Source organism: Cebus imitator, unplaced genomic scaffold (genome assembly GCF_001604975.1).
Source record: "Cebus imitator isolate Cc_AM_T3 unplaced genomic scaffold, Cebus_imitator-1.0 Scaffold604, whole genome shotgun sequence".
Lineage (NCBI taxonomy): Eukaryota > Metazoa > Chordata > Mammalia > Primates > Cebidae > Cebus > Cebus imitator.
This window is the reverse complement of record NW_016107919.1, coordinates 657,625-672,386: the sequence shown is the minus strand read 5'-3', so window position 1 is coordinate 672,386 and position 14,762 is coordinate 657,625. Positions and strand designations below refer to the sequence as shown.

The window sequence follows — 14,762 nt, the reverse complement described above, 5'->3', positions numbered from 1 at the left end:
AGCTTAGGATACTTTTCGTGGCAATCTTTTCTTCGCTGGTTCTTTATGCCCTTCTTTGTCTCAGCAAATAATGGTGTTTAGATCTATGTTCTGTGGCTTTGGACTATACATTTTCACCTAAGGCTAATGTCTTTGGAAATGCAAATTTAGGATTGCCTAGCTGCCAATTATCTAGGGCAACAGAACAGGCAATGAAGAAGCTGACAGTCTAAAGAGGGGAGAGAAACTATTTAAAAACTGACAATTGAATAATCTCATACAGCTCTAAGACCTGCTTCTGTCTGTGTGTCTGTATGTCTACAGTTTATATGTGTTATGTCTATGTGATATTTTACTACAAAAATATATAAAAGAGATTCAGTTAATAGATTGGCTTCCTATGAAGTTCTTCTTAATTCTCCCTATATTTTAATCTCCAGATGCAATAATCTGAATCCTACCACTCTTCTCCCTCTGCCTTCAGATAAAATGCCACATGATTGAATAATTTTAATTAAACAGCTTTTCACTCCTAGGATTCACCTACAAAGAACTCCCTTTACTAATAATACCGATGTTGTTTAGTTTGCATATGGATCTTACTTGAAAAATAAATCTGGAGTTTGTCATACTATTTATGCTATAAATCTTTAATTGAGGAAACAAAATGTGTTTATCTTTTGGAAGCAAGCTCAGCTCAAAAAAATAGAGTTAACAGAATTAATTAGAACTTATCAATTGGCTAAAAGAACAACCGCTAATATTTATACAAGAATATGTCTTTGGAGTATCCAATACCTTTGGAATACTACAGGAACAAAGAGGAATTTTAACTTTTTTTAGTCAGTACATAAAAAATGAATAACTTGTTTCAGAATTATTAGAAGGCATATTATTCCCAAAATAATTAGCCGTTATCAAGATTATAGGCCATTCAAAGTCTGACTTTCCAGAAAGCAAATGAAATAAATTGGGAAATAATATAACCAAATGACTGTTATGAAAGTGCCTGAATAAGAAAATAAATGTAATTTTAGCTTTCAAAAAAGCACTTGGTTTTGATTAAAAAAAATAGTTCAATTCAAAGATTCAAAAACAGAATAAGGAGATTGGGAAACAAAAGGAGGAACATAATTCTTTGAGACTGGGCTATGCTTTGGACTAAATGTTCTACCCACGCCTCAAATCAAATTAGTTATCTTTCCTAATTTATGCACAGGATTTAAGTCATTGTAGCCCCAATAAAATTACAAGCCTTCACCAACTATTACTTATAAGGCATACAATTTTTGCCACATCTGTTCAAAACATAATATAGGAAAACCTTTACATAGATTTCAAGGTCGTTTTTTTTTTTTTATCCGAAGGCCCTGTCAAGGTATGACAATTCAGTTTTATCCATTTTATGCCACTATCACAATGATACAAGTACATTCCAATAATTATTTGAGTTTTCTTATTTTTTAGAAGCATTTTCATTCAGAATAGCAATAATGATAGTGGCAAATAAAGTTATGTTAGAAAAAATTATTCCAACTTTGGGAACTCCTGTAAAAATTCATCATGACAGAAATAATCATTTCACTGGAAAGATAATTTAGTTAATATGTAAAGTCTGGCCCATTCTCTAACATTTTCATTGTGAATATCACCTCCAGTCATCTGGGTTAGTGGAATGCACAAGTAGAATAATCAAAGCTCAGTTGGCAAAATTAAGTGAGGCTTTTAAAATTCCTTTCCCAAAGCTCTTTCATTGGTTTTGCTTAATTTAAGATCAACCCATTCTGGTAAACACTAGCTGTTTCTATTTAAAATTATGAAAGACAGACCTATGAAAAGTCATTGGTGCTTAACACAAGTATAACCAAGAATGTCGTATAACACTGACCTATTAATAATACTTTACAAAGCAAGTGACATAGGAAGAGATTTTTGGTAGCCAATTCATTAGGTTTAATGTTAGCACTGTCCCAACTGAGAAACAAGACAATTCAATTTCGAGATGTTATAAAAAGAAATCGTGACAGTTTTGCCTGGCTTATCCCCTCTTTTGGTCAGCTTAGTTCATTCATTTACACTAGGAACAAAAGAATCACACCAAAGATACATGATCCAACAGCACTAAATATGCAGGATAGATTCCTAAGAAACAGAATATCCACACCATTATATTACAAAATACTGATTTGTATACCACTAAATGGGCACAACAGCTGTATATTTATTGGCTAGCTCTGAATGGAATATTTTGGCTACATAGAACCAATCCATGGCCATGGTTACTCCCAGTATTGTAAGGATATATTCTTTGGGTTATGTCTGGGCACAACGTTAAATAGTTCATACATTTTCAAAACCTGCAAATTTTCCTTATTTACGATTTCATTGCACTTTTTCTGTGTTCCATTGGTATGCTCATTTAGCTTCCATCTTTCTGCTATAACTGAATATCGAGGATGTCATTTGGCATTTAGAGGCCTTAACCAATTACACAAAAAAGGCCACAAATGACAGCTACATGGGCATCTTTTTATTAAACAATTAAGTTGCTCATATGAGAAAGGCTGTATTTTAGAACATATGGCTTTAGATGTACAACAGCCCAAGGGGAATATTGCGCTATCATAAAAAATTAGTGTTATGCCTATATTCCAGATGAATTGGATAACATCACTAAATTAATGGCTGATATGAAAAACCAAATAACCAACCTTTTTCATCTAACATGCTCTCCGAATGATGGGCTAAGTAGCTGGTTTGGATCTTTGGTAACCTGGTGGCAGAAACTGTTCTAGAAGTTAAAGTCATTTGTTGTATTTTAACCTTGTTTTCATCTTTACTGCTGCCGCAACATTTGTTTGCAATGGTTTGCACAATTGAAAATAAAACTATAATAATGGTTGCTCAAAGAATCGCATTATTTGAAGATGCAGCCATGTATCCTGGCTTAACTCAAAAGGTCAACTCCTTCATTTTGCTCTAAATTCAGCATATACCCAATCAGCTTTATGGTCTGACTATTCCCTGAAATGTGGGACTTGATTCTCTAAGAGTAAGCCTTCCTGGTGATGTGTGACTAAGTTCCTGAACATGAAAGTAGCCAAACCATCTGAGTTTGTCTAAAATATATTCTTAGGAAGATCTTGATAAAAGGGGAAAATGTGAAATTAAATAATTCGAACTTAAAGCTAATGGAACTCTAAATTATTTTGAGCCTTGAGGGGAGTGTGGTGAAGTGGCCTGAGTCATGTAGCAGGCAGCTACACCTTCTGCTTTTTCCTGTAAGTGATTAAGAAAGGCCTTGTGTTGCCAAAGATAAGACTCTCTAGGATCGCCATTCGACCTTACAGAATGTTGAAGCAGTCTTCATTCGATTTTAGCAAGCTATCACCAATACAATCTCTACAGAACATGTATTTACCTTGTATGGAAATTGTTATAATCCTGTTAATTGCCTACATAAATGAACCCTTAATTTTCCCACTTTGGAATATTGTTTCCATTTGTTTGGAGTCTGTATTTCCTGGGTAGTTATCCTCAAGCTGTCTACACAAGTAAACTTTATACTTAATTACATTTTCTGAATCTTATATTTTAAGATTGAAAGAAGAGAATAGAGAGCCTAGAAATATATTCACAAGAATACCTACAACTAATTTTTAACAAAGGCGTAAAAGCGACTCAATGGAGGAATGTTATCTTTTTCAACAAATGATGTTGGATCAATTGGACAACTATAGTGCCCCCTACAAAAGGAATTTTGAACTAAACCTCACAGCTTGTTTAAAAATTATCAAAATGAATCACAGACCTAAATATAACCTTACAAAACATTTAGAAATAAAACAGGTAAAAGTCTTTGGAATCTAGTACAAAGAAAATTATTCTTAGACTTGATACCCAAAGCATGACTCATAAAATTTAAATTTGATAAATTTATACCTCACCAAAATTAAAAACTTTTGCTTTGCCAAAGACTGATAAAAAGACCAAAAGACAAGCTACAGAGTTAGAAAAATTACTTGCAAACCATACATTTGACAAAGGACTAGCATCTAGAATATATAAATAACTCTCAAAACTCAAATCATTTTTTAAAATCCAATTAGAAAATCAGTAAAAGACATGAAGACATTTCCTGGAGAGGCTATTCAGATGGCAAATAAGCAAAAAAAGCACAAAACAAAAAAAAAAAAAAAAAAAAAAAAAAAAAAAACACTAAACAATCCAGATAGGAAATTGACAAAAGACATTTAACAGATGTTTTACTGAAGAGGATATACAGATGCAAATAAAGTAAACATAAGGACATGTTCACTATTGTTAGCCACTAGGGAAATGTAAATTTAAGCCACAATGCAATATCACTAGATACCTAATCAGAATGGCTCAAATGAAAAATACTGGCAACATCAAATTCTGGAGAGGATATGAAGAAATTGAAAAACTCACACCTTGATGATGGTATTAAATAGTATAGCCACTCTGGAAAATAGTCTGACAGTTAACAACAAACAAAAACACTAAACATTCACTTACCATGTGGCACAGAAGTTACACTGCTAGTCAGTTACCTCAGAGGAATGAAAAGTTAGGACCACAGAGAAGTCTGTATATGAATATTCATAACAGCCTCGCTTATAATAGTCCCAAACTGGAAACAACCAAAATGTCCTTCCATAGGTTAATGGTTCATCAAACTGTGGTACAGCCATAACATGAAATACTCCCTAGCGATATAATAAAACAAACCATTGATACACACACCAACTTGGATGAATCTCCATAAAATTTGCTCAATGAATAAACACCAATTCAAAAAGTTTACATTGTATAATTTTATTTGTATAACATCCTTTAAAAGTCAAAACCATAGAGATAGATAATAGATTAATTGCCATATGTTAACGAGGGCTTTAGGTAGGAAGAGAGGTAGAGATGACTATGAAACAGCAACAATAGGGGTCCCTGTGGTGTTGGAAATGTTACGTATATTGACTATATCAATGTTAATATCCTGGTTCTGATATTATACTATAGTTTCTTGAGATATTATCATGAAGAGAAACTTGGGAAAAAGTGCAGGGATCTCTCTGTATCTTTCTGACAGTTACACGTGACTCTGCAATTATCTCAAACTAAAATTTTATTTTTAAAAACAATAAATTTGTGTTGAAAGGTGAAAAAGGACCCCAAAGTGCCTACCATGTGCTGAAGAAAGCCACAGAAGAAAGAAAATCAGTCTAATTAATAAACCAAATCAAGCCAAAAGAACTTGCTTCCCACATGCTATCTGTGACATTCCTGATTTGAAGATTGCTAATTTTCAGTGTAATATATTGATCCTTATTAAGTGACAGTGGCAGTAAACATTTCTGCCTGCCCTTCACCTGGACATTAAGGAAGAAAAGGGCTTGAGTTCTTAACACAGGCAAAAAAAAAAAAAAAAAAATTGCTTCAGTGAGGGAAGAGGATAAAGAGAAGGAATTTAGAAGTGTTTCAGCACAGGAACAAAGAGTGTAGATTCCGGAGCTAGATTTCTGGCTGTAAGCTCTACTACTTCCCAATTACATAATCACCTTTTGCTTCAGTTTCCTCATCTGCTGTGTAGAGAACATAATACCCATCTCATCAGTGCTTTGTAAGTGTTACATAAGTTAATATATGCAAACCACAGAGATCAGTGTCCAGCACATAAGTGTTATGGGTATAACTGGTAAAGTTAAAAAAATTTGATAATAACATGGTGTTTACAAAGGTGTGACAGATATGGCAAGACAAGCAAACATGCACTATCACTATCACACTCTACTGATGGAGGTATAAATTGATATGCATCCTCTGTGCAGGGCACTTTTTTGCTTTCTATCAAAATGCCCAATTGATTCAGCAATTCTAGAAAGAATTTTCTCAAGATATATTCACATATGTACTGAGAAATAGGTACAAAGAAGTTAATTACAGCATTATTGATAACAGCCAGTGGCCATCAATAGGAGCCATGTTGTATAGATTATGGAACATACAGCCAATGGAATACTAAGCTACTATTTTTAAAAGTGAGACATTTCTATATATGCTTGTGTTATTACGTAAAAAAAAAAAGTGTGTAAAACTATGCATAGAATGAAACCATTACTTAAGAGACGAAGAACAAAGTGCATTTATATGTACATGTGTAGAATGTTTATAAATTATTCACAAGAAACTTCCAATACTATTTGCCTCTGTGGAGGAACCTGGAAAGCTAAGGATCTAGAGAGGAAAAGAGACTTATATTTCACTCCATACCCTTTCATACTATTTGAATTTGTTGCCAAGTGCAAGCATTGCTTTCTGAATAAAAACTTGATGAGAAATCTAACAGAACAATTGGAGAGGCATCTGGAGAGCCCCTCAATTAAATATTTTATTTTTAAAACTTAAGATGATTAAACAAATGTGCACTTGCCTTGAGGGAGATTTTCAAAAAAGAAACAAAAGTTCTTTCTCATATCCAACCAGAATTGAGTCACTTTTTTTTATCTTCAGTGGATCTGGAGATCTGGCCTCCTTCTCCCAAACCGTTTTCACTCTTTTTGGAGAAGGCATCTTGGTGGTGAAAAGATCCTTGCCCTGTTTGTTGGATGGGCTTGTTTCAATCCTCATTCTGCAATACACGTCATGTGACCTTACGCAAGTGTCATTAGTTCTCAGAATCTCAGTTTCTCCATATCTAAAATGAGAATCAAAATTTTTCTTTGCAAGTATTATATAATATGTAACATAATAATTCCTGAAACTCTTTAAATAACATCTTCCTTCCCTCCTCAGAATTTCATCACTGTTTACCACACTTGGAGAAAAAAAAGTGAAAACAAAGTTTATTTGTGCGACTTCTCTAATCACAACAATGACAATAGATAACACATATAGTGCTTATGATGTCACAAACACTATGTAAGTGCTTTACATATATTAACTCAGATTAGAAAATTGAAGCACAGAGAGATTAAATGACTTGCTCAAGTCACGCAGCAGTAAGAGGCAAAACTGGGATTCAAACCTAGGCAACCTGATCCCACCTGATATTTTGCCTCTTTGCTGCTTGCAAAATATTGTTTTGCTATTATGTTAATTTTTATTTTTAAACTTAGTGAGGTTGAGACTCTTTTCCTGTTTAAAATGTATTTGTTATGCCTTCTGTGTGAGTTTCTTATTTTTGCACTTCATTTCTCCATCGATGATTTCTTTACTAACTAAAAAAAAAGATTTTATGCATTAAAGAAATCAAAAAAAATAAATCATTGTTGTATGTATTTGAAATTTTTTTTCTGATTTGTCATTTATTTTCTTATGTTTTATTTGTGCATAAGAATGTTTAATGCTAATGTATTTTATTTATCAATGTATCAGTTCTTTTGTCCCTTCTGGATTCAATGTCTTGCTTTGAAAAGTACAACATTACTGGGTATATATCCAAAGGATTACAAATCGTTCTACTATAAGGACACGTGCATACGAATATCCATTGCAGCACTGTTTACAATAGCAAAGACCTGGAACCAATCCAAATGTCCATCAATGATAGACTGGACAGGGAAAATGTGGCACATATACACCATGGAATATTATGCAGCCATCAAAAACCATGAGTTTGTGTCCTTTGTAGGGATATGGATGAACCTGGAAACCATAATTCTCAGCAAACTGACAGAAGAGCAGGTCAAACACCGCATGTTCTGACTCATAGGCGGGTGTTGAACAATGAGAACACATGGACACAGGGAGGGGAGCACTACACACTGGGGTCAGTTGGGGGGAAATAGGGGATGGACGGTGGTGGGTGGGGAGTTGGGGAGAGATAGCAAGGGGAGAAATGCCAGATGTAGGTGATGGGGAGGAAGGCAGCAAATCACACTGCCACATGTGTACCTATGCAACAATCTTGCATGTTCTTCACATGTACCCCAAAATCTAAAATGCAATAAAATAAATAAATAGGAAAAAAAAAAGTACAACAATTAAAATACAATTTTCTTCTCTTTTATTACCATAAAATTAGTTGTATCTCTTACATTTCAGTCTGTTTATTTTCATGTGAAATATGAGGTAGAGATCTAACCTCCTCCCCTACCCCTAAAATTGGCCATGCATAGTCTCAGGACTGTTTACTGAATACTCCATACCTTTCTGTGTTGAAAATGTAATATGCAATAGACACTTAACGGGAGGCTTCCTGGCATTCAGAAACTTTTCCCATTAATGTGGGCTTCTCTTTCCCTTCCACAAATAAAATAACAAAAACCAAATGAAATCAGATATGCATTTCCCCACCTCCTGGCAGCTAGGATGCTAATTAAGTAATCGAGTACTTTCTCCTGGAACTTTGAATCTTAGTCTGATGCAATCAAGACAAGGACTCAGAATTCACCCTCATAAACATCTTCTGATGGATGTCCTAGCCAGAAATTTCTGCTTTTTTACCTTAGCTATGCTTTTTCCTGCCGTCTTTTTTGTTTCCTGCCCATTTCTAAACCTGGTTCTTTTTTTGGGTGACTTTATGCACTTTCTGAAATGCTTCCAGTAACTCTTTTTCTTTTCTTTGCTTAAATTACCCAGAGTCAATTTATGACGCCAGAAATAAGAAAATCTCAACAGACCCACTGCCTTTATCATATACTAATTTATTATTATTATTATTATTATTATTTATAGAGATGGGGCTTCTCCATGTTGATCAGGCTGGTCTCGAACTCCTGACCTCAGATGATCAGCCTGCCTCGGCCTCCCAAAGTGCTGGGATTACAGGCATGAGCCATCGCACCTGGCCTTCATATACTAATTTTTAACATATATTTGCACCTCTCACTGATCTTACTACGCTTTCATAAATAAGCCTCCAAATATTTTAACTATCATAGCTTTATTTTATGTTGTCATATCTTGTAGATAAAGTTTTATCTATTATTATTGTTGTGGTTTGAATTATTGCTTCCAACTCTTCACTTATCTACATATTTTACTATTTAACTTTGCAACACTTCTTACTAGACATAGCGTATTAACATGACTACTGGATGTTGGGTTTGGCTCTGTGACTTGCTTTGGCTAATGGAACCTTAGAGGATGTGATGTGAGCAAAGGCCTTAACTATGCCTATATATTTTAGGGCGCTCTCTTAGGCTTTTGTAAGTCACCATGAGATGAACATGTCCTGGGTAGCTGCTGGCCCAAGTAGAAAAGGGTCATATGGAACATATATGTACCAAAACCACAGCCCAAAGTCAAAAATTAATGAGCCCAGTTGAGGTCAGCAGAACAACAAGTGACCCAGAGACCCATGAGCAAACAAAATAATAATAGAAGAAGAATGTTGGTGTTTCAGCTATTAGCTACTAAAATTTTGAGGCTGTTTGTTATGCAGAATTGTTGCAGGAATATCTGAACAATACATTTTATTTTTAGAAATCTTATGGACAGTCTCTTTTATTTTCCATATAAACTTTGCAATCAGCCTGTCTAAATATGAATTGGCCATACGCATATATTCAGTTAGTGCCACTCTTGCTATTACATTAAATTTATAGAACAATTTCAAGGGAATTTTCAGAGGACTTTCAGGGGATCAAATTCAGGGGACACCTTTACAACTTTGAGTTTCTTATCCAAAAGCAACACATTTGTATATTTATTCAGGTTATCTTTTATGTTCCTCAGTAGAATTCCAAGTTTTCTTCATGTAGCCATTACATTTTGGAGTTGAGTTTATTCCTTGATATTTTCTTTACTTTTTTGTTGTTGCTATGCTATCTAAAATCTTAACCAATACCTTTTTTAATGTATTCCGTAGAAATCCCTGGACTAGGTTCTGAGAGCAAGCAAGCCATGATTCAAGAGTAAGAGTTAATTTTAAACAAAGCAGCAGCTGATCTTAGTGTAGCGCTCAAGGCTTTCTAGGAACTAAACTTCTCACTTGAGGATTAAAGTTTTCTAACTATATCATGGTTTTTTAATGTTGTAATAACTTTGCAAATACTATTCACTTTTTTCCCCACCACAACTCTTGCAAAATGACTATTTTTTACTCATTTTCAGGATTCAAGTCAATGATAAATCAATGGAACAGAATAGACAATCCAGAAGCAAATCCATATACTTACAGCCAACTGATTTTCAACAAAGACACCAAGAACATGCACTGAGGAAAGAATAGTTTCTTCAATAAATGGTGCTGAGAATATTAAATATCCATATGCAGAGGAGTGAAACTATGCCACTGTTTTTCACCATATAAAAAAAAAAAAAAAAAAAAAAACCTCAAAATGAATTAAAGACCTAATAGAAGACCCAAAACGATGAAATTGCTAGAAGAAAACACAAGGGAAACTCTTCAGGACATTGGCCTGTCAATGATTGTATTGACAAAATCTCAAAAGCACAGGTGACAAAAACAAAACAGACAAGGAATTACATTAAACTAAAAAATTTCTGCACAACAAAGAAAACAATCAACAGAGTGTAGAGGCAACCTACAGAATGGGAGAAAGTATTTGCAAACTATTCATCTGACAGAAAATTAATATCCGGATATAAAAAGAACTTAACAGCAAAAGCCAAACAATGCAATAGAAGATGAGTAAATATTCTGAATAAACACTTCTCTAAAGAAGACATACAAATGGGCAAAAAGCATAGGAAAAACTGCTCAATATCACTAATCATCAGGGAAATGCAAATCAAAACCTAATGAGATACTATCTTGTCCCACTTAGAATGACCATTATCAAAAAGATAAAGGGTAAAAAATGCTGAGGAGGATGTGGAGAAAAGTGAACCCTTATACATTGTTGGTGCGAATGTAAATTAGTACAGTCATTATGGAAAACAATATGGAAGTTCCTCAAAAAACTAGAAACAGAACTACCATATAACTCAGCAATGCACTACGGGGTATATATCCAAAGGAAAGGAAATCAGTATGTTGAAGAGATATCCGCACTCCCAAATTTACTGCAGCGCTATTCACAATAGCCAATATATGGAATCAACCTAAGTGTTAATCAACAGATGAATAGATGAAAAGAATGTGTCACATGTATACCATGGAATATTTTTAGTACATAGAAAAGAGTGAAATCCTGTCATTATGGTAAAATGAATAAGCCTAGAGAACATTATGCTAAGTGAGATAAATTAGGCAGAAAAAGTTAAATGCCACATGTTTTCCTTCATATAGGGAATCTAAAGTTGACCTCGTAAAAGTAGAAGGTAGAGCAGTGGTAACTAGAGGCTGGAAAGGGAAAGGGCAAAGAGATATAGGAAGAGGATGGTTAACAGATTAAAAAAATACTGGGTAGGCGGAATAAGTTCTGGCATTCTATAACAATGTAGGGTGTCTGTAGTTAACAACAACTTACTTGACATTTCAAATAGCTAGAGAGCAGATTTGAATGTTTCCAACATAAAGAGATGATAATTATTTGAGATGATGGGTATGCTAATTACCCTGAATTGACCATCACACATTCAACCATTACCTATTATTCTATAACCCATATATAGGTACACTTATTATATGTCAATTAAAATAAATTTTAAAAATACTGATAATTTTGAAAATGTCAACTCACTTTTTCTATGAAACTTTCCCTGATCTTTGCAGGTAGAGGTAACAATCTCCATCTTGTATCGTCACTATATCCTATAGCTTCTGCCATCTAATTTTGATCTTGTTGGCTAACTGCTCTCCCCCTTTACCCTACCCTCCCTACAACTTTCCCTCAAAAAGTGTATATTCTTTGAAAGTTAAGGAGCATGTCTTATTCACAGAAATATCTCCAGGACCTTGAACATGGTCCTGAATTGATAGATAGATAGATAAATGAACAAGAAAATGGATGTCAAAAGTGGAAAGAATCTTGAAGACCATCTTGCCTAATCCTGTCATTGTACTGATAGAGCAATGAGGTCCGAAGAGAAACTTACACATAATTGCATAAAGGTTGCACTAAAATTATTTTATCTCCTGGCTGTCTTCCTATCCAAATGGGAAAATCATAGGCAGGGTACAGACTCCTGATATCCATGTCCTTCTTTCTTCTGTATTTCATCTTCTTCAAAGACTTATAGTATAATAGTCTATCATGAAATATTATAAACAATTTGACATGGTTAGCACTACTGTTGCCTAGTGATCTGGCTTCCTTCCAGTCCAACCTATCAGTTTCTTGTCTCCTGCATTCACCCACTCTGAGGCCACTTTTGGTCCTTTACTTTAACATTTGCACTTGCTTCTCTACCTTTCTTTTGTCCCGTTTAATGCAGGTACACCTCAAAGATATGGTTTGAGTTCTCTATTCTGTTCCATTGGTCTGTGTCTGTTTTTGTACAAGTGCATGCTGTTCTTGTTCTTGTAGCCTTGTAGTATAGTTTGAAGTCAGGTAGTGTGACAGCTGCAGCTTTGTTCTTTTTGCTTAGAATTGTCTTGGCTATACAGGCTTTTTTTATATTCTATATGAATTTTAAAATAGTATTTTTTTCCTTATTCTATAAAGAATGTCAATGGTAATTTAATAGGAATAGCATTGAATCTACAAATTACTTTGGGAAGTATGACCGTTTTTGCAATATTGTTTCTTCCTATACATGACTATGGAAAAACAAATTTTTTCATTTGTTTGTGTCCTCTCTGCTTTCCTTGAGCAGTGGATTGTAGTTTTCCTTGAGGAGGTCTTTCACTTTCCTTGTTATCTATATTCTTAGGTATTTTATTCTATTTGTAGCAATTGTGAATGGGAGTTCATTCATGATTTAGCTCTCTGCTTGTCTGTTGTGGGTGTATAGGAATGCTAGCAATTTTTGTAATAACACTTTTACACTGTTGGTGGCAATATAAATTAGTTTAGCCACTGTGAAAGACAGTGAAGTGATTCCTCAAAGCCTAGAACCAGAGATACCATTTGACCCTACAGTCCCATTACTGAGTATATACCCAAAGGAATATAAATCATTCTATTAAAAGGATGCATGCATGTGTATGTTTGTTGCAACACTATTCACAATATTAAAGACATGGAATCAATTCAAGTGTCCATCAATAACAGATTAAATAAAGAAAATGTGGTACATATACACCCTGGAATACTATGCACTCATGAAAAGGAATGAGATCATGTCCTTTGCAGAAACATGGATGGAGCTCAAAGCCATTATCCTCAGCAAACTAACATGGGAACAGAAAACCAAACACCACATATTCTTACTTATAAGTGGGAGCTGAACAATGAGAAAACAGAGAGAGGAAGAATGCATACTGGGGCCTTTTGGTGGAAGGTGGTGGTGGGGGAGAACATCAGAAAAAATAGGTAATGCATGCTCAGCTTAATACCTAGGTGATGGGTTGATGGGTGCAGCAAATCACCATGGCACACATTTACCTATGCAAAGAACCTGTACATCCTGCACATGTATCCTCGAAGTTATAAAATAAAAAGTCAAATAAAACAAAATAAAATAAGAAGAAATTATTATGGTTTTGCTCCAGACTACTGAAATAAAGCAAATATTGCAATAAAGCAAGTCACACAATATTTTGATTTCATTGTGCATAGGTTTTACGTTTGCACTAGCTACAGTCTATTATATTCAATAATGTTATGTCTAAAAAATTGCATATACCAAACACACAAAACAAACCTCATCATTACACAATTTATCTAACTAATAGACCTGAACACATACCCCATGAATCTATAATATTTTTTAAAGCACAGACCATAATTTTAAAATACTTTACTGCTAAAAATGCTAATGATCACCTGATATTTCAGCAAGCTGTAGTCTTTTTGCTGGTGGGAGGTCTTGCCTCAAAGTTGAGGGCTGCTGACTGACCTGGGTGGTATTTGCTGAAGATCAGAGTGGCTATAGCAATTTCTTAAAATAAGACAACAATAAAGTTTGCCACATTGATTGACTCTTCCTTTCACAAAATTTTTCTATAGCATGTGATGCTGTATGATTGCATTTTACCGACTGTATATCTTTTTCTTTTTTTTTTCTTTCTTTTTTTGTTAAAGTCTATAGCACCCGGTATTCCCAGGCAGTCTCCTATCCAAGTACTAACTAGGCCCGACCCTGCTTAGTTTCAAAGATTAGACAAGATTGGGCGCATTCAGGGTGGCATGGCCATAGATGGTACATCTTCTTTTCAAAATTGGAGCCTATTCTCTCAAACTCTGCTGCTGCTGCTTTATTAACTAAGTTTATGTAATATTCAGAATTCTTGGTTGTCGTTTCCACAATGTTCACATCATCATCACCGATAGTAGATTCTGCCTCAAGAAACTACTTTTTCTGCTCACTCATAAGAAGTAACTCCTCATCTATTAAAGTTTTATTATAAGATGACAACACATCAGTGACATCACCAGGCTCCACTTTCGATTTTAGTTCTCTTGCTATTTCCACCACATCTTCAGTTACTTCCTCCACTGAACTGTAGAATCCCTCAAAGTCATCTATGAGGGCCGGCATCAACTTTATACAAATTGCTGTTAATGTTGATGTTAATATTTTGACCTCCTCTCATATATCATAAATGTTCTAATGACATCTAGAATGGTAAATCCTTCCAAGAAGGTTATCAATATACTTCCCCCTGATCCATCAGAGAAATAATGTTATATGGCAGCTATAGGTACTTCTGCTTTCTAGAGTTTTGCTCAGAGATGACCAGTGTTGACAATTTGCTACTATCCTTTTAAAATCTCAACTATAGATAAATATACATATTCATTTATATT

The 14,762-nt window shown here is 34.5% G+C and overlaps 1 pseudogene; it reads right to left on the bottom strand.

The window, feature by feature from the left end:
* Positions 1-14,034: 14,034 nt before the first annotated feature.
* Positions 14,035-14,153, bottom strand: LOC119469226 (annotated as a pseudogene).
* Between the last annotated feature and the right edge of the window lie 609 nt (positions 14,154-14,762).